Source organism: Neovison vison, chromosome 9 (assembly GCF_020171115.1).
Source record: "Neovison vison isolate M4711 chromosome 9, ASM_NN_V1, whole genome shotgun sequence".
NCBI lineage: Eukaryota > Metazoa > Chordata > Mammalia > Carnivora > Mustelidae > Neogale > Neogale vison.
The window spans coordinates 78,034,624-78,056,057 of NC_058099.1; the positions used below are offsets into that span (position 1 = coordinate 78,034,624).

At 39.0% G+C, this 21,434-nt stretch overlaps 1 long non-coding RNA gene across 1 annotated transcript in view; it reads left to right on the top strand.

Moving 5' to 3' along the window:
• The first annotated feature begins 17,613 nt into the window (after positions 1-17,613).
• Positions 17,614-21,434, top strand: part of LOC122917660 — a 54,825-nt gene continuing 51,004 nt past the window's right edge. Inside the window, exon 1 of the long non-coding RNA XR_006386422.1 lies at positions 17,614-17,779. This is a non-coding gene — a long non-coding RNA (uncharacterized LOC122917660). The remainder of the gene's footprint in view (positions 17,780-21,434) is intronic.

Consider the following 21,434-nt stretch of genomic DNA (forward strand, 5'->3'; position numbering starts at 1 on the left):
CCACCTGATTCCTCTTTTTCCAGGATAATTTCTGTGGAGGGAAAAAAAAAAAAAACTATGGATATTTTTGCTCTTGGGCCTGGGATTTAGGAGCTTACATAGTACTTTTTATAAGGTTTAAGCTTTCTTGACAAAAGGGTTTATTTATTTATTTATTTATAAAACCAAAAAAACCCCACATGAAAACAATACAAAATGAAATAAAATTGTGTTCTATTTACCTGTTCTCCCAAGGAATTCTGTAAATGATGTGGCTGGAGAAAAATGTTGGAAATCAGTTAGGAGCCTCTGACAGGACTTTTCTTATGTGTCACATTGAATATGTATTTGTCATTGCAATCTCAAGTGTGAATACCAAGTCCTCAAATTTAAATTACCCTCCTGTAGAGCAAATAATAAAAACAAGCCACTTAGTTATTTTTATGGCTAATGTTAAGGAAAGGTCCTCTGAAGATTAGGGTTTTAGGTGTCGTGCCTTTCAACACTGGGGCATAGGTTTAGAAGGAGGGTGGTGACAAGCAGGGTAGCTCATCAGTGGGGTGACAGAATGATTCTTTCTGGAGAACTTTGTTCTGCAAAAAATTGTGAAGGCAGCCTGTCTAATTACCACTGTAGCTTCGCATTCACTAAGTTGAGGGGGGAGGAATTCAGGAATAAATAAGATCTCCCCCACCCAGGGCTTTCAGGTGGGCGAGGCTGCACCCCAGCACACAGCAGGCTGGGGGCTCCGTCCGTGGCTCACTGCTAACACGTCTAAAGGATGGGTGAGGGGGTACTGGCTTTGCTGAGCAAGAACAGGGCTGGCTCTGGTAAGTTCTCCTATCCTTGCTTTCTCATCATACTATCTTTTGTTCCTACTTAAATTATCTTTATAATTTAAAATAGAATTGTATTGTATAAAATCTAATTATGCATCTTATCATATATTATCTAATAATATATATTAGATAGAGTATATATCTTATTTAATTGCATAAAACAGAATTATAAGATGGAATTTTATAATTTAAAATAGATTTTAAATTATGCACGGTACTGTTTCCAAGCCTTTATAAGCCGGCTGGACTTATTTTGGGATTCAAGCCTTGTAGAAAACAGTGGTTCTCAATCTCAAGTGTGCCTCTGAATCTCCTGAAGGTCTTGTTAAAACACAGGTGGCCGCCCTCCCCCCACAGTCAGTAACTGGTGGCTCTGGGCAGAGCTGAGTCTGTGCTTTTCCAACACTTCCCAGTCGTCGATGCTGCTGGTCTAGGAACCATCTTTTGAGTACCGCCGTCACGGAGAAAACAAGCAATAAAAACAATTAATGTTGATGATTTAATATGTTAGCAACCTGCCAATCAAGCAATGAGATTTGGGGGGGGTTGTGTGTGTTTTTTGTTTTGTTTTATTTTTAATTCTTATGATACAGCTGGCGTTATACTAGGTGTTGTGAGATCCTGGTTCTTATCCTGAGGGATTTTTCTGATTGGCTGAAGAGATAAAGAATACTTAGAAACAGGAGAAAAGAGTAAGGTCTAGCCAAGTGTAGAGCAGGGGTGGGATAATTCAATGTGGAATTTTGTCTTTAGGAAGGAACATCGGGTGAAATAGAGCTTGAGCTGGTCTCTGAAATGAGAATAGGGTTTGAGTGGGGGATAAAGGATGGGGGAGGGGGAATCTTGTCATTAAGGACCCACGAGCATGCGCAAAGGGCCAGTGCTAGAAAAGCCCCTATAAAATCACATCTGGTTGCATGACGCCAAGCATAGGACCTCTGACCCCGAAAGCAGTGTGCCTTGCTCCTGTGGAAGAGAACATACCCCGCCAGCCGGCACCACCCTCCCGCGCATCTTTCCCTACCTTCCATTTGATTAGAGCCCACACTGTTCTTGGAGGACTTTGTATGCGTCCCGAGGCCATTCCTGATCCTTTGTTCCTGATACCTCCTTCACCCAACATCTCCTTTTCTCCCATCTCTACCAGTCCCGTGCGGCACAGCTCAGGTGCCACCCATGCCTCAAAATGTCCCTAGTCGCTCCCCAAACGCAATTGTAGTGATTAGTGAAAAACTTGAACTGATGATATCGTTCCGTCCCCCATTTACTTGTGTCCAAGTTTTACTCATCATCTGTCCATTCCAGTTTCCCTCCTCTTCCTCTGGGATGACCCTTGTTCTCAAAGTGTGGTCCCCCTTACCTGGGGACTTGGAAATGCAAATACTCCAACCCCTCTGCAGGCCTTCTGGGAGGCTCTCCAGGGGGTCCAGCCATCTGAGCTGTCGCAAGCCCACAGGTGATTCTGAGAAATTCTGCTCTGGGAGGAAAGCTCCCTTTTTTTCAAAAAGTGGCCCCGAAGTCCTCCCAGAGAGTTGTTTCCTCCCAGAGGAAATCCCCACTCTCTAATTACTCACAGTCCATGTTAAGCATTGAGAATTTGCATTTCTTTTAAGATGAAGAGTTTTAATTTCCTCAAGCAGTTTACTTTAGAAACAAAATGAGAATGTTTTCTCCATAAGTTTAACATTTCACTGATTTTATTATGTAGTACAAATGCCCTGACTGCTGTTTTTAAATGATTATAATTCAACCATAGATGATGAATGCTTTGGAGTCCTGTAACAAATTGGATAATAACAATGATTTAATAGAAGTCAAGCTATCTAACAGTAAGAAGAAAAACCCCGCTGATTAAATTCATTTTTTAAAAAATCATGTTCATTTAAAGTAAACTGCATTCATACCTAAAATCTTCAAGCGCCTTGCTTAATCTGTGTCTAGATTATATTCTTTCACACTGGAAGAATGGAAAAAATAATGAGGAATCCTATCTAGAAAACACTGCTAGATAATGTTCTGCTAAATGTTCAAGGATTCACAATATACTGCTTATTGCCAAGTGAAATTGTAACTGCTTGGCCATGTACAGAGTTTATAAGAATGATTTTCCATGCAAACACACATTTGTAAATAGTCTAAGTATATCAAAATGATCCAAGTGATGTTCCTTTTACAAGTTTTTTTCTCCTTTAACGTTATTTAGGTACAATTCATGATATAAAACTCTACCCATTGAAAGTATACAATTTGATAAGTTTTGATGGTTACACTTACAAAATTAACATCACAGTCAAGATATAGAACATTTCCATTTCAGATTTTCCTTGTGTTCCCTTCCAATCTATCCCACCTTCAGGAGGAGGAGTGCCTGGCCTCAGACAACTTTTTGTTATAATGTATTAATTAGCATTCTATATAAATAGAATCATACATATTTATTCTGTTTGTGTCTGGCTTCTTGAACTCAGCACAAGGATTTCGAGATTCATCCCTGTTACTGCATACATCAGTAACCCACTCTTTTTTCATTGCTGGGTAGTATTTCATAGTACAAATATGGCACATTTTGTTTATTCACTTGGACATTTTGAGCTTTTGGCGATTATGAAGTATTCAGCAATGAACATTCATGTACAAGCCTTTGTGTGGACATATATTTTTGTTTATCTTGGGTAGAGGCCTAGTAAAGAAGGGCTGGGTCATATGCTGCATGCTAAATGTTAACATTTTTTTTTTTCCAAAATGCCGATTTCCAAAACAGTTGTACAATTTTTTTTTAAAGATTTTATTTATTCATTTGACAGACAGAGATCACAAGTAGGCAGAGAGGCAGGCAGAGCGGGGCAGGGGGGGAGGCAGGCTCCCCGCTGAGCAGAGAGCCCAATACAGGGCTTGATCCCAGGATCCTGGGATCATGACCTGGGCTGAAGGCAGAGGCTTAACCCACTGAGCCACCCAGGTGCCCCAACAGTTGTACAATTTAAGGTTCCCATCATCAGTGTATAAGACTTAGGGTCGTTGTACATCCTCACCAATAGTTGGTATCATGGGTCTTATTTTTGGTCACTCTGATGTGTGTAGGGTGAGCGCTCGTTGTGTTTGAATTTGCATTTCCCTGATGACTAATGGTACCGATATTCTTTTTTATGTGCTTATTGGCCATTTGTATATTTTCTTTTGTAAAATGTCTGTTCAAATAGCTTACCTTTTTTTAAAAGTTATTTTTCTTATTAAATTGTGAAAGGTCTTTATGTATTTGGGATATAAGGCCTTTATCAGATACATGTATTTGCAAGTACTTTCTTCCAGTCTGTGACTTTTCCTTTTCTTAAAGTTGTCTTTCAAGCAGCAAATTTCATTCATATTGATAAAGCCCACTTTAACAATTTTTTCTATAGTGTGTGCTTTTTATATCCTATCTAAGAAATTGCTGCCTATCGCTAGGTAGGCATGTTTCCTTATTGGATTTTTATCATTTTAGCTTTTAGATTTAGGTTTATTATTTTGTTTATCATTTTGAATTACTATTTGAGTGATGTTTTTTCTTTTCCCATATGGATATCTGATTCCTCTAGTACCATGTGTTGAAAGGTTATCCTTGCCCTACTGAATAGCCTCGATATCTTTATAAAACTCCAATTGACTATATAAAGTGTGTCTTTTTCACAGTCTCTATTTTGTCCCATTGATCTATGTTTATCCTTACGCTAATTCTATATTGTTTTCTGATCCATAAAGATGGTCTCCATCTCCTTTTCTTTCACTTATAAAACACCTGGGTCGCTCAGTTAGTTAAGCATCATCTGCTTTTGGCTCTGAGGTCATGATCTTGGGGTCTTGGGATTGAACCCCACAGGGATCCAGGCTTTGGACTTCCTGCTCAGCAGGGGGTCTGCTTCTCCTCTCCCGCTGCCCCTCAAAACCCTCTTCTGCTTGTGCTCTCATCCCTCAAATAAATAAATAAAATCTTTTAAAAATTATATATCTATCTACCTATCTCTCAATCTCAACATTGTGTCCCTTTAGCTTGCTAAGTTCAATTCTTATATTTAATATTTGTTTCTAGATTTATGAAGATATAAATAATAATGTTACTTAAATATAGAAACAGTTCTACATCTTCCTTTCCATTATTTTTGCTTTTTGTCTTCTGGTCTTCATACAGTGTCTAGGACCTGTAGGATGATGTTGGGCAGAAATGATGGAGCAGTCATTCCTGCCTTTTTTCCCAGTCTTGGGGGAAATAGTTTAATATTTCATCCTTGAGATTGATGTTGGTTATTGGTTTTAAGTAGATGACATTTATCAGATTGTGGGTATTTTTGACTCCTACTTTGCTGAGAGTTTTTGTCATGAATTGATATTGCATTTGATGACATGTTTTTAATTTAATTAGTAAAATGATATACTTTTTCTCCTTTATTCTGTTAACATGGTGAATTGCATTGATTGATTTTGGAATATTAAACCAATCCTTCATTTAAATATTAAACTCAAGCACATCATTGAGTGTTATTCTGTTTGTTAAGTTCTTAGATTTTTTTTCTTCTTATCTTTCAGTTCTAGAATTTTTCTTTCTTCATTAAACTTGCTACTCTTTAGAGTTTGCAGATTTATTCTAAGATTTTATTTTCTGGAATATAGTAACCACTTGTTTTAAAGCCCATGTCTGGTAATTTATAGCCCTCTGAGTCCCTTTCTGTTGTTTCTTATTTGTGCTTTGTTTTCTTTGATTATATATGGAACATTGTTTTTGAAAAGTTATTTGTGGGAAAATTTGAGCCCTAAGATGGTTTTACATTCCTCCAGAATTTGATTCTGCTTGGCCTCTGGGGGCACTATTAACATGGTTATCAGCTTTTTCCAGTTTTAGTGCTTGAGGTTTTCCTGACCCCCTAGGACAGTCCAGGTCCCAGGACTAGTTTAGTCTTCATTCATTCTTAATCCTAGGGTTTGAGTCAAACCCATGGGTGGTTGCCTTGTGTCCTTGGCCTTGCAGGGACTAGATTCTTTCTTTTGATTTCCTTTATCCCCAAGAGCCCTGTGAAAACCACTGTCTGGTCTCTCTGCTGCCTTTGTTAGAGAGGAACACACCCTAGGGAAAAGAAGGTTCTAGACTAACCATAATGGGTTATAGCTTTTCCAGGCTTTCAGCTAGGTTGTTCCTTACCATTATCTTTTTAGTACATTCAAGATGATTTAAAAAATAAATTTTACATCAGTTTCTTCAGTTGTCTTCAGTAGGAGATTTGGTTTTAATGACCCAAAGCAGATACCCTGATGTTGCCTCCATGAGCCTGCTCCCCCCACTGATATTCATACTGTGGATTCCACATCTGTTCCCCAGATTGCATACCTTGACCTGCTGTGACTTCCCAAACATATTTCTCTACTTTGCTCACACACTTGTTTCAGCCGGCCTCCCACCTGTGGGCATTGTTTTCTTTAAATTCAGAGTTGAGTCAGATACAGGTGCATCCCGCACTGCACACTTCAGAAAGTACACAACAAGTTCCTTGAGAAGTCTTAGATGATCCATCTCAAGGCTTCAGAGAAGGACCAACTGGTACGCCACTCGTGGCTGTTACCCAGAGCACATCAATAGCGCTCTCCAAAGAGATTCTCTCAACTCCACCTTCTAGCCTCTCCAGCTTAAACCCTTTGATCCTGTCGAAGCAGAAGAGTGGCTAAGGGCTGCAAAATTGGTTTTCACAAACTCCCTGTATCAACATTTAGAATCCAGGTAATTGGCACACCATGCCTTGGGTGCTGAAGTAGAAATGTTTCGGTGTCCTAGTATGTATCTTACAAAATGTTTCTCCAGTTTGTCATCTGCCTTTTTTCTATAGTCTTGTTTTGATGTGCCAGTGTGAAATGTTAATATAATGAAACCTTTTTATGGTTTCTAATTTTGTGTTCTTTTTTTTAAAAAAAACCACACCTTTATACTTTAGAGGTTGTTAAATATTTACTCAAATATTTACTTATTTATTCTGCTCTTTTTATGAATTCCTCTCGTATATTTAAGTATTTCACCCATCTGACATTTGGCAAGTTTTGGAATCTAAAGTTTTTTTTTTTTCCTCAAATGATAAATTGCCCAAATACTTATATACTTACATTGTTTTCCCCTAGGCTTTTATATTCTGTTCCATTTGGTCTATCTGACCATTCTGCTAATGATAATGTAATTGACTAATTGAACCCAAAATATGAGTTTATTTGCCTAAGTGTTTACACTAATCCTGATGATGTAATTCTTTATTAGAAACAATTGTTTTTGAATTAAATAGCCTTACTGAAGATGATTCAAAGGAATTACATTTAAATTGAAATTTTAAAAAATTGAATCACAGATTCGCTTTGAAGTATAGCATAAATCTTTGGTTGTTCAGTGACAGTCACAGTATAGGTGTAGGAAACTCCTGCTTTCCATGATTTAGTCAACAGGAGCTTTCAGGCCATAAACAAATATATCTGAGAAGGTGCTGATGTCTATTGGTCTGCTTTTCCCCTGCTACTAGTCAGAGATTTTGGCTTCTGTGACATTCTCACAGTACAACTTGAGGCTAATGGCAACGGGCAGTGTTAACAACACTGAATGGCTGGAAGCAGCAGACTCTTGTGTCTCAGACACCGTGCCTTAGTATTTTCGACATCAGGCGTGTTGTTTAGAGCGAGCAGGACTCCTAGGCAGGGATCCTGCAAATGAAGCTGGATGTTTTGAGTGGTTGTGTGATTGTTGGGCAGCCAAGGGCAATGTGCACACATCTTTGAGCCACACCAGACTCCTTCATCTGACTAGAGTCCAACTTGCTGTGAGTAAGAGTGGACACTTACTCTGGAGAATGATCCAAACTAGTTTGCTTTTTTTGTTTCCAGGAGTGGGTAAGTATTGAGGAAGAGTTTGCACAGTATTACCATGGAATTTTTATTTTTTTTTTACCAGATTAGGTAAAAAAGTAGTTTTGTAGATAGTTAAAAACATTTGTCTTGTGTTATTATTTACCTATGTACTCCATACTTTTTCCTAAAAGATTTTTGAAGTATTTAGAAAAAATGTATAGCAATAAGAAATATAAATTTCCTTTTATAATGATATCAGCGCAAAACAAAAATAAGGGTCACATAAAAAAATAAAGGGAAGGGGAAATAAATACATATAATTTGGTGCTCTTTTAAAATCTTTTCATAATTGTAAAGTCACTGCATAATTGACTCTCAGGCCTCGAACGAGGTGAGCATGAGGAATCACAAAATTCTCATTGCTCCAGGAAAGAAAAACAAGCCAGCTGCTCAGAGAAAAGGCTTTTCACGGGAATAAATTCTTAGTAGGAGAAATACTTCTGCAGTGTTGGGGTTTTTGTTCTTGTTTTTTTCTTTTTTAGGCAGTGATGTTTCATGTTACTTTTCTTAATGCTGTTTAGGTCCTGTGTTTTATAAATAAATTGTATCTTATGTGATGAATGCACCCAACAGCCAATTTCATAGACATTGTCTCCAATCCATATATATTAATCATTTATGAAGTGCCTTTTATGTGCCTAGTATTGCTTGGTGCTAAGAGATGAAAAGATAACACCACTTGCCACTCACAAGGAAAACTAGCTGGGCAAACAGGCATTAACAGAGAACAATTTTAAGGTACAATTTCATTAGTACAACAGCAGGATTAGGAGCAGAGGATTAAGCTTGAAATTGTAAGAAGCAGGTTTACTGAGCTGGCCAGAGTAACATCTATGAGTTTAGCAGCCCAAGAGGAAGAAGAGAGTCTTTCCAGGCAGAGGGACAGGATGAACATAAAGCCCACCAGTGTAATTAATACTGGCACTTCCAGCTGTCAGTGATGAGAACGTTCTTGTCTGCATAGATGCCACCGGGTGGACCCAAGTTAGGCTGAATAACAAAGATAAAGATCCCTGGGTATTTGAATTCCCTGATCTCAGAATTTTGCCTTAGTGTTTATGCCCAGGTGCTAGGGAGAGAAGCCAGGTTAACATCAGTCCAACAATAGAAGGCCCCGGATCCACAAAGAGTCCCATTCTGTGGGATCCGGGCAAGACTATGAAACAGAGCAAGTTTGCCAGATATAACCTTCTACCTTCTTCTACCTCTTTTGCCTTCTCAAAAATACCCCAGAAAAATCTCTCTCACCTGTCATGGAACTATTATGTGTTGATGTGTTACTTCTGCCAAGGGTATTCAATTTAAAGGCTTTCTAGAATTATGCAGTGCAAAATTTTGTATATGGTCCACATGTGTCTAGTTCATTTTTTGAGAGGGAGCCCTTTCCTCATCTCCTATCTAGGAAATGCTCACCTTGGGCCACTGCGTTCACATATACCACCAAGCACAGACTCCCATTTCCCCTCATTTTAACTATCCCTACCCTTCTCCCCAAAGAAAAAACTCCCACCACCCTGCAAAGTTTTGTTTATGGCCACTTTGGTCTAGAAACAGATTTTAAAGATATTGATGTAGTGCTTACAAATTGTATTGATTGTGACTCACAGAAATACACTTTTTAAAAAATTTTATTTATTTATTTATTTGACACAGAGAGAGGAGAGAGAAGAGAGAGAGAGAGACAGTGATAGAGGGAACACAAGTGGGGGTTGGGGGTGGGGGTGAGAGAGAGAGAAGCAGATTGCCGGCTGAGCAGGGAGCCTAATGCAGGACTCGATTCCAGGACCCTGGGGTCATGACCTGAGCCAAGGAAAATGCTTAAAGACTGAGCCATCCAGGTGCCCCTCAAAGAAATACATTTTATATCATTTCTCAGCAAACATGTATGACTGAATGAAGGTTTTTTGAAAAACAATACTTGGGGCACCTGGGTGGCTTGGTCAGTTAAGTAACTGCCTCCAGCTCAGGTCATGATCGCAGGGTCCTGGGATGAAGCACTGTCAGTCTCTCTGCTCAGCAGGGTCTCCCCCCTGAATGAACACATTTACTGTGTTCAGGAAATTATCTTACACGAAAAAATGACTGATTACACTGATTACCACGCTGCTGTCACACCTGAGGTAATAACTCTTTAAGGAAACGCTCTGTCAATCCTTCCATGATACCAGTGTCACAGGCTGGATCACAAGGGTTCAGCTGGAGAGGATGCTTACCTCTGGGGACCATTTGTGCCTCCTCCAAATCTTGTAATTACACAAAAATCCATCCCTTCTTCATCCCTGCTTTATCCTAATTTTTCTTTTAGGTTTGATCGTGTTTGGTCTTGAAGATCTGTGGTCTGATGGCAATCATATCATTATAGTCTCTGATGCTTGGGCACAAACCCTTCTCAGGAATCTGAGGCTGTCTTCCATTCTGGTTCTTCCATCCAGCTCAGAAATTTTTCTTATGTAAAGATAAAACCTACTCCCTGAAGCTCTGCCCATGGTATGGCTGTCTTCTGGAATCACACAAAACAATTCCATCCTAGCCCTTCTCTTTAAGTGGCTGTCCTTCAAATATTTGAAGTCAACTCTCATATCTCATAATAGCTTTCTCTTGGATAAACACCCCTGATTTCTCCAGCACTTTCTTTTTTCTTTTCTTTCTTTCTTTTTTTTTTTTTCAGTTCAGACTTTCACCATTTTGAACACACATCACCTCCTGATGCTCTCTTATTTGCCAAGATCTAACATCATCTTCTAATTTACTTCTCTGTTATTGGGGCACATTTGAGAATAACAGGGGTGCCTAATAATTAAAGGGAGACAAAAGAATGTAAACAGGGACTGTCCAGGGAAATCCGAGATGTATGGTCTTCTTAACAAAGTCTCACTTAAAAATGTATCACAAAACTAAGCAGATAAATTCTGACAGAACTCCACATGCATTTTCACATCCCGAGATCTGTGCTTTGCTTCTATTAGTGGAGTTAAGGCTACAATTTGTTGTAGGTGCATGTCCCTCTTGAATTTCTAGCCTCTATCTTCATTTTGGTAATGGCATCCCAGTTCCCTCTGAGGAAGCAGTCTTCCCTCAATTGGGTTCATCATGATTTCCAAGAACACAGGAACACAGATCTGGCCAATCAGAGCAACATTTCCCTGTAAGCATCTCTACAACGATTATTATTTTTTTAATATTTTATTTATTTATTTGACAGAGAGAGAAAGAGAGAGAGATCACAAGTAGGCAGAGAGGCAGGCAGAGAGAGAGGAGGAAGCAGGCTCCCTGCTGAGCAGAGAGCCCCATGCGGGCCTCGATCCCAGGACCCTGAGATCATGACCTGAGCCGAAGGCAGAGGCTTAGCCCACCGAGCCACCCAGGTGCCCCCCTACAGCAATTATTTTAAACTGAGAAGAACATTGGGTAAAACACCTACCACATTACCTGATGCAGCAACACAACAAATAGTAGTTCTCTTCTTTTCCTTAGATCTAATGATCTTCTTTTTCTTAGATTATGTGTTTTAGAAGTTTTACTGTGATTTGTGTCATATTTATTGATTAAATATTTTAAAAACTTTCTCTTTCACCATGTTTTGGAAACAAGAGTTACATTTATCCATTGGTCCATTCCTGGTTTCCTTATTCATAATTGGCAAAGATAGTGACTTCTGTAAAATACAGATTTTTCAGACCTAGACACGCGGTTGCATTTAAAGTGGCTGGTTACTTATTCTTCTGTATCTGTATCTTATTCTGTATCTGCTTCATTCTTATAGGTTCAAATTTCTTCTTTAATCATGCTTGCTTTTCATTTTTGCAAGATGCAGGTTAGTGTAATTTTTAACCATCCTGATATAGAGGTGCATGTTATACGACTTTAAAAAATTTTCCTCTTGGTTTTGGTTCTTCTATTTTGCACTTGACTTAAAAACATTTTTTTTTTAAGTAATACATGTACCTATAGAATAAAATTCAAGCACTATCAAGTGGAATATAGTGAAAAAGATTTTCATTCTCTATTTTTCAATTTTTTTACTTGGAGCCAACCCTATCTTTTAAAAGGTTGTCATTGCGTCATTCGTGTGTGTGTGTGTGTGTGTGTGTGTATGCATGCGTGCCTGTGCACACATGCGTGTGCATGTGTGATGCAAATGGCAACATATTATTCACACTATGCTCTCTTTGTTTATTTAGCAAAATATCAAGTTACTTGTTTTTTGATAAAATATGAACTTGTCAATTTTGGCCATTTTAACTGATGTAAGGTGATATCTCAATGTGGTTTTAATTTGAATCTCCCAGAGGGCTAGTGATGATGAACATTTTTTCATGTGTCTGATAGCCATTTGTATGTCTTCATTGGAGAAGTCACTGTTCATATCTTCTGCCCATTTTTTTTATATGATTGTCTGTCTTGTGTGTGTTGAGTTTGAGGTGTTCATTATAGATCCTGACTATCAACCTTTTGTCTGTACTGTCATATGCAAATATCTTCTCCCATTCCGTGGGTTGCCTCTTCGTTTTCTTGACTGTTTCCTTTGCTGTGCAGAAGCTTTTGATTTTGATGAAGTGAAAGTTTTCGCTTTTGTTTCCTTTGCCTTTGAAGACATATCTTGAAAGAAGTTGCTGTGGCTGATATCAAAGAGATTACTGCCTATGTTCTCCTCCAGGATTCTGATGGATTCTTGTCTCACGTTGAGGTCTTTTATCCATTTTGAGTTGATCTTTGTGTACAGTGTAAGAGAATCGCCGAGTTTCATTCTTCTACATATAGCTGCCCAGTTTTCCCAGCACCATTTATTGAAGAGACTGTCTTTTTTCCACTGTATATTTTTTCCTGTTTTGTCGAAGACTATGTGACCATAGAGTTGAGGGTCTATATCTGGACTCTCTACTCTGTTCCACTGGTCTATGTGTCTGTTTTTATGCCAGTACCATGCTGTCTTGGTGATCACAGCTTTGTAGTAAAGCTTGAAATCAGGTAACGTGATGCCCCCAGTTTTATTTTTGTTTTTCAACATTTCCTTAGCGATTCGGGGTCTCTTCTGATTCCATACAAATTTCTGGATTATTTGCTTCAGCTCTTTGAAGAATACTGGTGGAATTTTGATCGGAATGGCATTAAAAGTATAGATTGCTCTAGGCAGTATAGACATTTTAACAATGTTTATTCTTCCAATCCAAAATTAACAAGACAGGAAACAACATGTGTTGCAGGGGATGTGGAGAAAGGGGAACCCTCTTACACTATTGGTGGGAATGCAGGTTGGTGCAGCCTCTTTGGAAAACAATGTGGAGATTCCTCAAGAAATTAAAAATAGAACTTTCCTATGACCCTGCAATTGCACTCCTGGGTATTTACCCCAAAGATACAGATGTAGTGAAAAGAAGGGCCATCTGTACCCCAATGTTTATAGCAGCAATGGCCACGGTTGCCAAACTATGGAAAGAACCAAGATGCCCTTCAACGGACGAATGGATAAGGAAAATGTGGTCCATATACACTATGCAATATTATGCTTCCATCAGAAAGGATGAATACCCAACTTTTGTAGCAACATGGATGGGGCTGGAAGAGATTATGCTGAGTGAAATAAGTCAAGCAGAGAGAGTCAATTATCATATGGTTTCACTTATTTGTGGAGCATAACAAATACCATGGAGGACATGGGGAGTTAGAGAGGAGAAGGGAGTTAGGAGAAATTGGAAGGGGAGGTGAATCATGAGAGACTATGGACTCTGAAAAACAGTCTGAGGGGTTTGAAGTGGCAGGGGAATGGGAGGTTGGGGTAGCAGGTTGTGGGTATTATAGAGGGCATGGATTGCATGGAACACTGGGTGTGGTGAATAAATAATGAATACTGTTATGCTGAAAAGAAATAAATTTAATTTAAAAAAATATGAACTTGTCAGAGAAATTTCTTTGCAATTAAGGTAGGTTTTTTAAGGTACATTTATTCAGGAAATATCCAGTAAGCACCTCCCACACTCTAGGTACTCTAGTGTTTGACAGGCTATGAATGACAGGTGGTAAATGAAAGAGACATGGTCCTTGCTTTGATGCAACTTATCTAATGTTGGTTACCCCTTCTCATTGGACTGGGTTGGCACTGTAGATACTGAAGAAACAAAACCCACAATAATATTCATCCCTTGGAATAAGCCATCTTCTGCTTTACCCTTATCTGAGGTTTGACAGTCTTTGCTTTCTGTATGGTGACAATGATTTGGTTCTAAGACTGGGTTTCTCAGTGGTAAGTGTATTAATGCTGTGAAGCAAGAAGGTTTAAAGGCTACTTAGACAAGTATTTTTTGTTTTAATAGCTATGGATTTATTTTTCTAATTCTCTTATGACCAATGATACTGATTTTTCTAATATAAAGATCAAATTTCCTCTTGAAATAAATCTAGGTAAACAAACAATGATAAATATGCCATGCAAATAAATGCTTGATGACAATGATAATAGTTATGGCAAAAAATTGTGAAAGCCATACTCAGATCACTGCAATTAGGGAACATGATTGTAGACAATAGCAGTGGTAATAAAAATGTTTTGGCAAGGAATCACATAATCAGATTTGTGATTTAGGAAGAGCACCTTGGTTGCCATGTAGAGAATGGACTGGCAGTGGGGAAGAATGGAAGGTTTGGTTTGCAAACAATGAAACCTTGAGTTAAGGCAGAGACTTTGTGGAAAAAGCCCAGCTCTCAGAACAGTAGAATGTGAGAAGAGAGAAGGACATGAGGAAAGCTCCCAGCTTCCTGGTTCAAGTGATTAGACGTTGCATATAATTAAGCAGAATATGAAATATAAAAGAAAGAGAAATAAGCTTTGGAGAAAAGGGAGAGTACAATCTTAGCTGTGTTTATTAAATTTGAGGTGTCTGTGGGTCACAACAGAAATGTCCAGTAGGCAATTGGGTCCTGGGGCTCAAGGAAAAGTTTTGGCTGACATGAATTGGTGGTTAGAAGACATGAGTGAGAGTATAAGCCATCACCATGGATCAGGCTGCCAGGGCATCCAGGTACTAAGGGAAGAGAGACAGTGTAAACACCCTCTACCAGTTACACCAGCATTTAAACATAGATAGAAGGAAAGGACTTGCTTCAGGAAACCTAGTCATTTTATGTTTTGGGGTAACATGAATAACAAAACCAGGGGAGAAGAAAATCTCCAGGAGGGAGTGAATAATGGTGCAGAAGGATGAGGCAAGAACTGCTTACAAGAGTTGTTAACTAGCAAGGGCTTGAGTGGTGCCTCAGTTTAAGATATATTTTTTTAAGATTTATTTATTTATTTTAGAGAGAGAGATAAAGAGAGAGTGTGTATAGGAGAAGGGTTGAGGGAGAGAGAGAGAATCCCAAGCAGACTCTCTGCTGAGTGTGGAACCCAACGAGGGGCTCGATCCTACAACCCTGAGATCAGGATCTGAGCTGAAACCAAGATCCCTAACTGACTGAGCCACCCAGGGACCCTGATATGGTGTTGTTTTTTTTTTTTTAACAGTAAAGTGGACTAATGGGGAGAAAAACGTTTTCAAATTTAATGCCTTTGAGGAGGTGAACAATAAAGAACACAGGAGGGACTTCCACTTCTGCAATGACAGCCTGAGGAGCTCTGAAGACTTACTCCCCAATGAAACAACCACACCTTGTGAAAATTATTTAAAAACAACCATTTAAAGTTCCTGGAAATTGTCACTACAGGAGTTCAGCAGTAGATCTGAACCGACAAAAGAACATATTAACAAGCTTGAAGACAGAAGTCATGAAACCAACAGAGAGAAAAAGGAGAGAATGAAGAAAACCAGTAAACGCACCACCACACACATAATGAAAGTCCCCAGTGGAGAAGAGAGAAAGAAAACTGATGAGAAAACAATGTACATCAAGAAGCTCAACAAACTCTACATAGATAAATGCAAAGTGATCCACATGAGGACATGTTGTAGTAAAAATATTGGAAGCCAAAAATAAAGAGAAAATCTTGAAAGTGTCAAGAGAAGAATGACAAATGACATACAAAGAAATTGCAATAAGAGTAACGTCTTACCTGAAACTTCTCACCAGAAACAATGGAGGCCAGAAGGCAGTTGGATGTCCTAGTCAAAATCTGAAAAGTAAGAAAATCTGTCAACCAAGAATCTTATATTTAGTGAAACCATCTTTCAAAAATGAAAATGATATGCAGACATTCCCAGATAAGCAAAGATAAAGAATTTGTTGCCAGCCAACCTACCCTACAAGAAATACTAAAGGAAGTTCTTCAAACCATTCAGAAAGTAATTTAAATCCATACAGACAAAAACGAAGAACACTGGTAAAAGTTCTTATTATAGAAAGACAGGATGAATGCGCATTTCTTCTTTCTTGTATTAATGGATTTAAAAAGCAACCATACAAAATGATATGTATTTAATTGCACTGTGGATCTATCACATACAGAAATGTAATATGTTTGCCAATAATGGTACAAAGGAGGTGGTGGGAATAAGGAATACTGAAGTAAGGGATTTGTGTCTAGAATATATAAAGAACTCCAACCATTCAATAATAGGAAGACAGATAATCCAATTAAAAATGAGCAAAGGATTTGAATAGACATTTCTCCAAAGAAGATACTCAAATGGCCAAGAAGCACATTAAAAGATGCTCAACACCATTAGCCATCAGGGAAATGCAAGTCAAAGCCACTTCATCACACCTACAAAATGGTTTAAAAAAAAAGACATAATAACAAGTGTTGACAGGGATGTACAGAAACTGGTAGGACTGCTGGAGCAGGCTCTTTGGAAAACATTTAGCTGTCCCTCAAAATGTTAAGTATCAAATTAGCCATATAACATAGCAATTTCACTTTTAGATACATGCCCAGGAGAACTGAAAATATAGGTCCACACAAAAATCCATACTGCAATGTTCAGAGCAGCATTAGTCATAATGGCCAAAAAGTAGAAACAACCTAAATGGTCATCAACTGAGGATAATAAAACATGATATATCTATATAATAGAGTATTATTCAGCCATATAAAGAAATAAAGTACTAATACCACTTGGATGAACCATGAAAACATTATGTCAAGTCCAAGAACCCTAACACAAAACACCATACATTATGTTATTCAATTTCTATGAAATGTCTATAGTAGGCAAATTTATATAGACAGAAAGTAGATTAGCAGTTACCTAGCTCTGGGGGAGGGAGAGTGAGTAATGGGGGGTGACTGCTAAAGCCAATGGGATTTCTTGTGGGGGATGTTAAAAATGTTCTACAGTTGATTATAGTGATGGCTGCAAAACTGTGAAAATACAAAAAGTCTCTGAATTGTACACTTTAAATGGGTGAGTTGTATGGTATGTGAATTCTGTGTCAATAGAGCTGTTGCAAGAGAAAGAAAATGCAAGAGGCATATCCCCAGCATTTGTAGAATATGTATTTACAAAGTGTTACTGTCTTGAACGTCTCCTAGGCTTCCACAGCAATCCCCGGAAGAGACTGGTATTGCCAGAAAGTAAGCTCTAAAAACTCTAAGCGATTTACCTAAGATATTTGCTAGTTTGTGGTAGAGCAAGGAGATGCCACCCACTATCCCTGAGACGAATTCCAGTGTTATTTCCATCACACGAGTTTTTTCCCAAGGCATTTTCTGCTTACTCCTTACTTATTTACCTCTTATTTAGGGACTCATAAATAGGTCTCACTTTTGTGCCTGGCACTGTTCTAAGACCCTCAACAATATTAACTAATTAAATCCTTTTTAGGACCTTCTGAAGAAACTGCTACTTTGACCCCATTCGCTGATTAGGAAATAGAAGCATGGGGATGAACTTCCCCAGACCACAGAGCTGGGCAGTGGCAAAACTGGGATTTGAATCCAGGGAGTCTGGCTCCAGGCCCTGTTGCTCTTGAACTTCTGTACCTGGCAAAGAGCTTCTCTTCTTTGGATGCTGGGATCTTGGACCTCAACCTCAATTGCAGGAAGACGTGAAAAGAACCTGCTCTCTCTGTGTAGTTGTGCTGAGTTCCGACATGGTTTTGAGTTTCCCACACTGGAGCCCAAGGTGAATGGCATCAGGAAACTGATGACTTCCGGGCTCAGAGCTCAGCTGGGAGCAGAGCTTACTTTGCAGTAACTAGAGGAATCCTTCATCCATCAGGTGATCCGGCTGGAGTGGGGGTGGGGTAAGGCAGGGGAGAGGAGGAGCTGCCCATTGTTTGTAACCCCAGGCCCATGCAAATCCGCCTGGAAACCATAATGCCACTAAAGAAGGATCTGGAACAAGAGCTGTGGGATTCGAGAAGACTCACTGTGCGTACACACCCACACACACATGCATTGTGCGTATGGCCACACCACACTCCCCACAGCGTCTTACTGCTAACGTGGCCACAGGGTTGCCTATTACTTTATACCGTGGCTCCCGGGTTTTGCATCAATGGGCGTCCGCAGCCAGTTCCTGGTCTTGTCTTTCTGGTTGGTTGTTTAGAGAAAGCTTACGGGTGCAACAGTGTTTTCCTTGTGACTTCCCGTCCCTATTTGCAACCGTGTGTGTCAAGTATAATTAAGAGTTCCTACCAGGTCACGCAGACTGCCCTCCCCAGCGGTGTCTGTGCCTGGCCACCTTGGGGGAGGCACAGTCACTCTTGTATTTGCTCTGTGGACAAGGGCCAGGTTGCTTCGTTTCACAATTATGTTGAGCCGTTCCGAGAGTTCAACAGTCAGCTTTCGGGCTGGAGTGGAGGAATATGCAGTCTTCCTAGCGCTGACTTGGGAGGGGAGGGCTGCACCGACCTGACCTGTACCTTGAGCTGTCATGTGATGTTCACCCGTAATTAAATCAAGGGCTGTGCACTTTATTGTGGGTGAGGGGAGGGAGACGGTGTGTCACTGCAGGGAGGGGGAGTGATGACCGTGCATCTGCTAGGGACGAGCCTTAATTTGTTCATAATCTGGAGCTTCTGCAATTTATCCTTCCTTTAATATACTCAGGCATATCTTCCTCTCGATGTCCTATTTAACTCTTTATTTATTTCAAGTACAACTTAAATCTAAATTATGATTTTATTTTAGGGAAAGAGTTTATATATGCTTCTGTATTGGAAGTTGAAGAGCAGCTGAGACATGTTAGGATATTAGGACTATTCAGGTTTAGATGACTTCTAGTTTGTTCTGGTTAATACCATCTAGTGCTCTGGCTTCCACCACCCACAGGAACCTCTCTTGCTCTTAATTACCTACTAGCTAAGAGGAAGAGTAATAGGAGATAAAGTGACAGGAAAAAGAGCCAGTCTGTGTAGGTTTTACCACACAGCTATTGTAAGAACTGTAGCCCTTAATCCTGAGGAAGAGGAGAAAGCATTGGAGTTCATTGAGCAGACACTTAAAAAGCATAATTGCAATACCATTATGCCCCACACAATTAATAATAACATGACAATATCATCACATACCAAACCAATATTTATCCTTCTATTTCTCCCATAAATGTCATATTTTAGTCTTTTTTTTTAAAAAAAAGCAGGATCCAAATAAGGGACACACGTTCAACTGGTTGAGGTATCTTTTAGTCTGTTTTAATCTGTAAGTTCTCCCCTCTCCCCTTAGTTTGTTTTTTTAACTCTTTAGTTTATTTGTGGAAAAATCCAGATTACTGTTGCTGATGTTGTGGAGACTTCCACATTCTGGATTTGCTGATGGTATCTTCTGGAGTTCTCCAACATGCCTCTCTGCCCCAGTACTTCCTATACATTATTGATTAGGCTTAGAGGTCTACTCAGATTCAGGTTTTATTTTTGTCAGATACCTTTTATTATACTTATTTTTTAAAAGATTTTTATTTACTTATTTATTCGATAGAGATCACAAGTAGGCAGAGAGGCAGGCAGTGGGGGTGGGGGCAGAAGCAGGCTCCCCACTAAGCAGAGAGCCCGATGCAGGGCTCAATCCCAGGACCTTGAGATCATGACCTGAGCTGAAGGCAGAGGCTTTAACCCACTGAGCCACCCAGGCACCCCTGTCAGATACCTTTCAAATGGCATTGTGTTCTTCCATCAGGAAGTAAAATGTCTAGATGTTGCTTTTTCAGTGTGGTGTTAGCACCTGTTGATGTTCAATGCTTACATTTATTAATCCCTTAGGTATTGCAAAGTGGTAATATTCAAAGTCTAGTACTTGTAAAAATAAAATATTTTGCTCGGGCTTGAAAATAGCTTGGGGCAGATGAAGGAGGAGTTAATCATCCAAGTGAGCAGTCTTTTCAGATTGGCTTCAGTGACTTAGTAATTTGCACCTAATGAGCTGGGTAGCTCATTAATGTTTAATGTTTAATGCTCAATAATATCCCATTGTCTGGATGTACTACAGTTGTCCCATTCATCTCCTGGACGTTTTATTTGCTTCTGAGTTTGGGCAATTATGAACAGAGGTGAAGTGCGGTAAACATCTCTGTGCAGGCTTTTGTATGGACATAAGTGTTTTTTTTTTTTTTTTTTTTTTTTGGACATAAGTTTTTAACTCCTTAGGGTAGATACCAAGGAACTCAACTGCTGGATTGGATGATAAGAGCGTATTTACTTTTGTAAGAAAATGCCAAGCTGCCTTCCAAAATGATTGTACATTTCCACCAGCAGCAAGTGAGAGTCCCTGTTGTTCCACACCCTGGTCAGCCTTGGTGTTGTCAGTGCTCCATATTTCGGTCATTCAGATAGGTGTGCAATGGTATCTTGTTGTTTTAATATTTATTTCCCTGATGACTTATGGTGTAGAGCATTTTTTCCATATGCTTGTTACCTGTATATCTTCTTGGATGTGAAGTGCCTGTGAAGGTCTTTGACCCATTTTTTAATGCTGATGTTTGTTTTCTTGTTGTTGAGTTTTAAGAATTCTTTGTATGTTTTGGATAACAGACCTCTATCAGAGGTATTGTTTGCAAATATTTTCTCCCAGTCTGTGGCTTGTCTTCTTATTCTTTTGATAGGTCTTTTGCAGAGCAAAAATTTTAAACTTGATGAAATACAACTTCTCAGTTATGCATTTCATGGATCCTATCTTTGGTGTTCTATCTATAAAGGCAAAACCACACCCCAGGTCATCTAGGTTTTCTCCTATGTTATCTTCTGGAAGCTTTATACTTTAGCCTGTTACATTTCAGTTTGTGATGCATTCTGTGTTAATTTTTGTGAATGGTGTAAAGTCTATATCAACATTCATTTTTGTTTTTACATGGCTGTCCAGTTGTTCTAGCATCATTTCATGAACAAACTATCTTCACTTCTTTGTATTGCCTTTTGTCCTTTTTCTTAAAAAAAAAAAAAGATAAGTTGACTCTATTTATGGAGGTATTTTGCTGGGTTCTCTATTCTGTTCCAATGATCTATTCGTTTATTCTTTCAACAATAGCACAATATCTTAATTACTGTAGATTTACAGTGAGACTCGAAGTTAGGTAGTATCAATCATCCACCCTTGTTCTCCTTTAATATCATATTGGATATTCTGAGTGTGTTATTCAGAAGTATATTTTTAAATTTCTGAGCATTTGGGGATTTTCAAACTACTTTTCTGTTATTAATTTCCAGTTGAGGTTCCCTATGGTATCAGAACAGATATTATATGATTTCTGTTCTTTTAAATTTATTTGTTAAGGTATATTTTATGGCCCAGAATGTGGTCTGTGTTGGTTCATATTCCACGTGCGCTTGAGAAGAATGTGTATT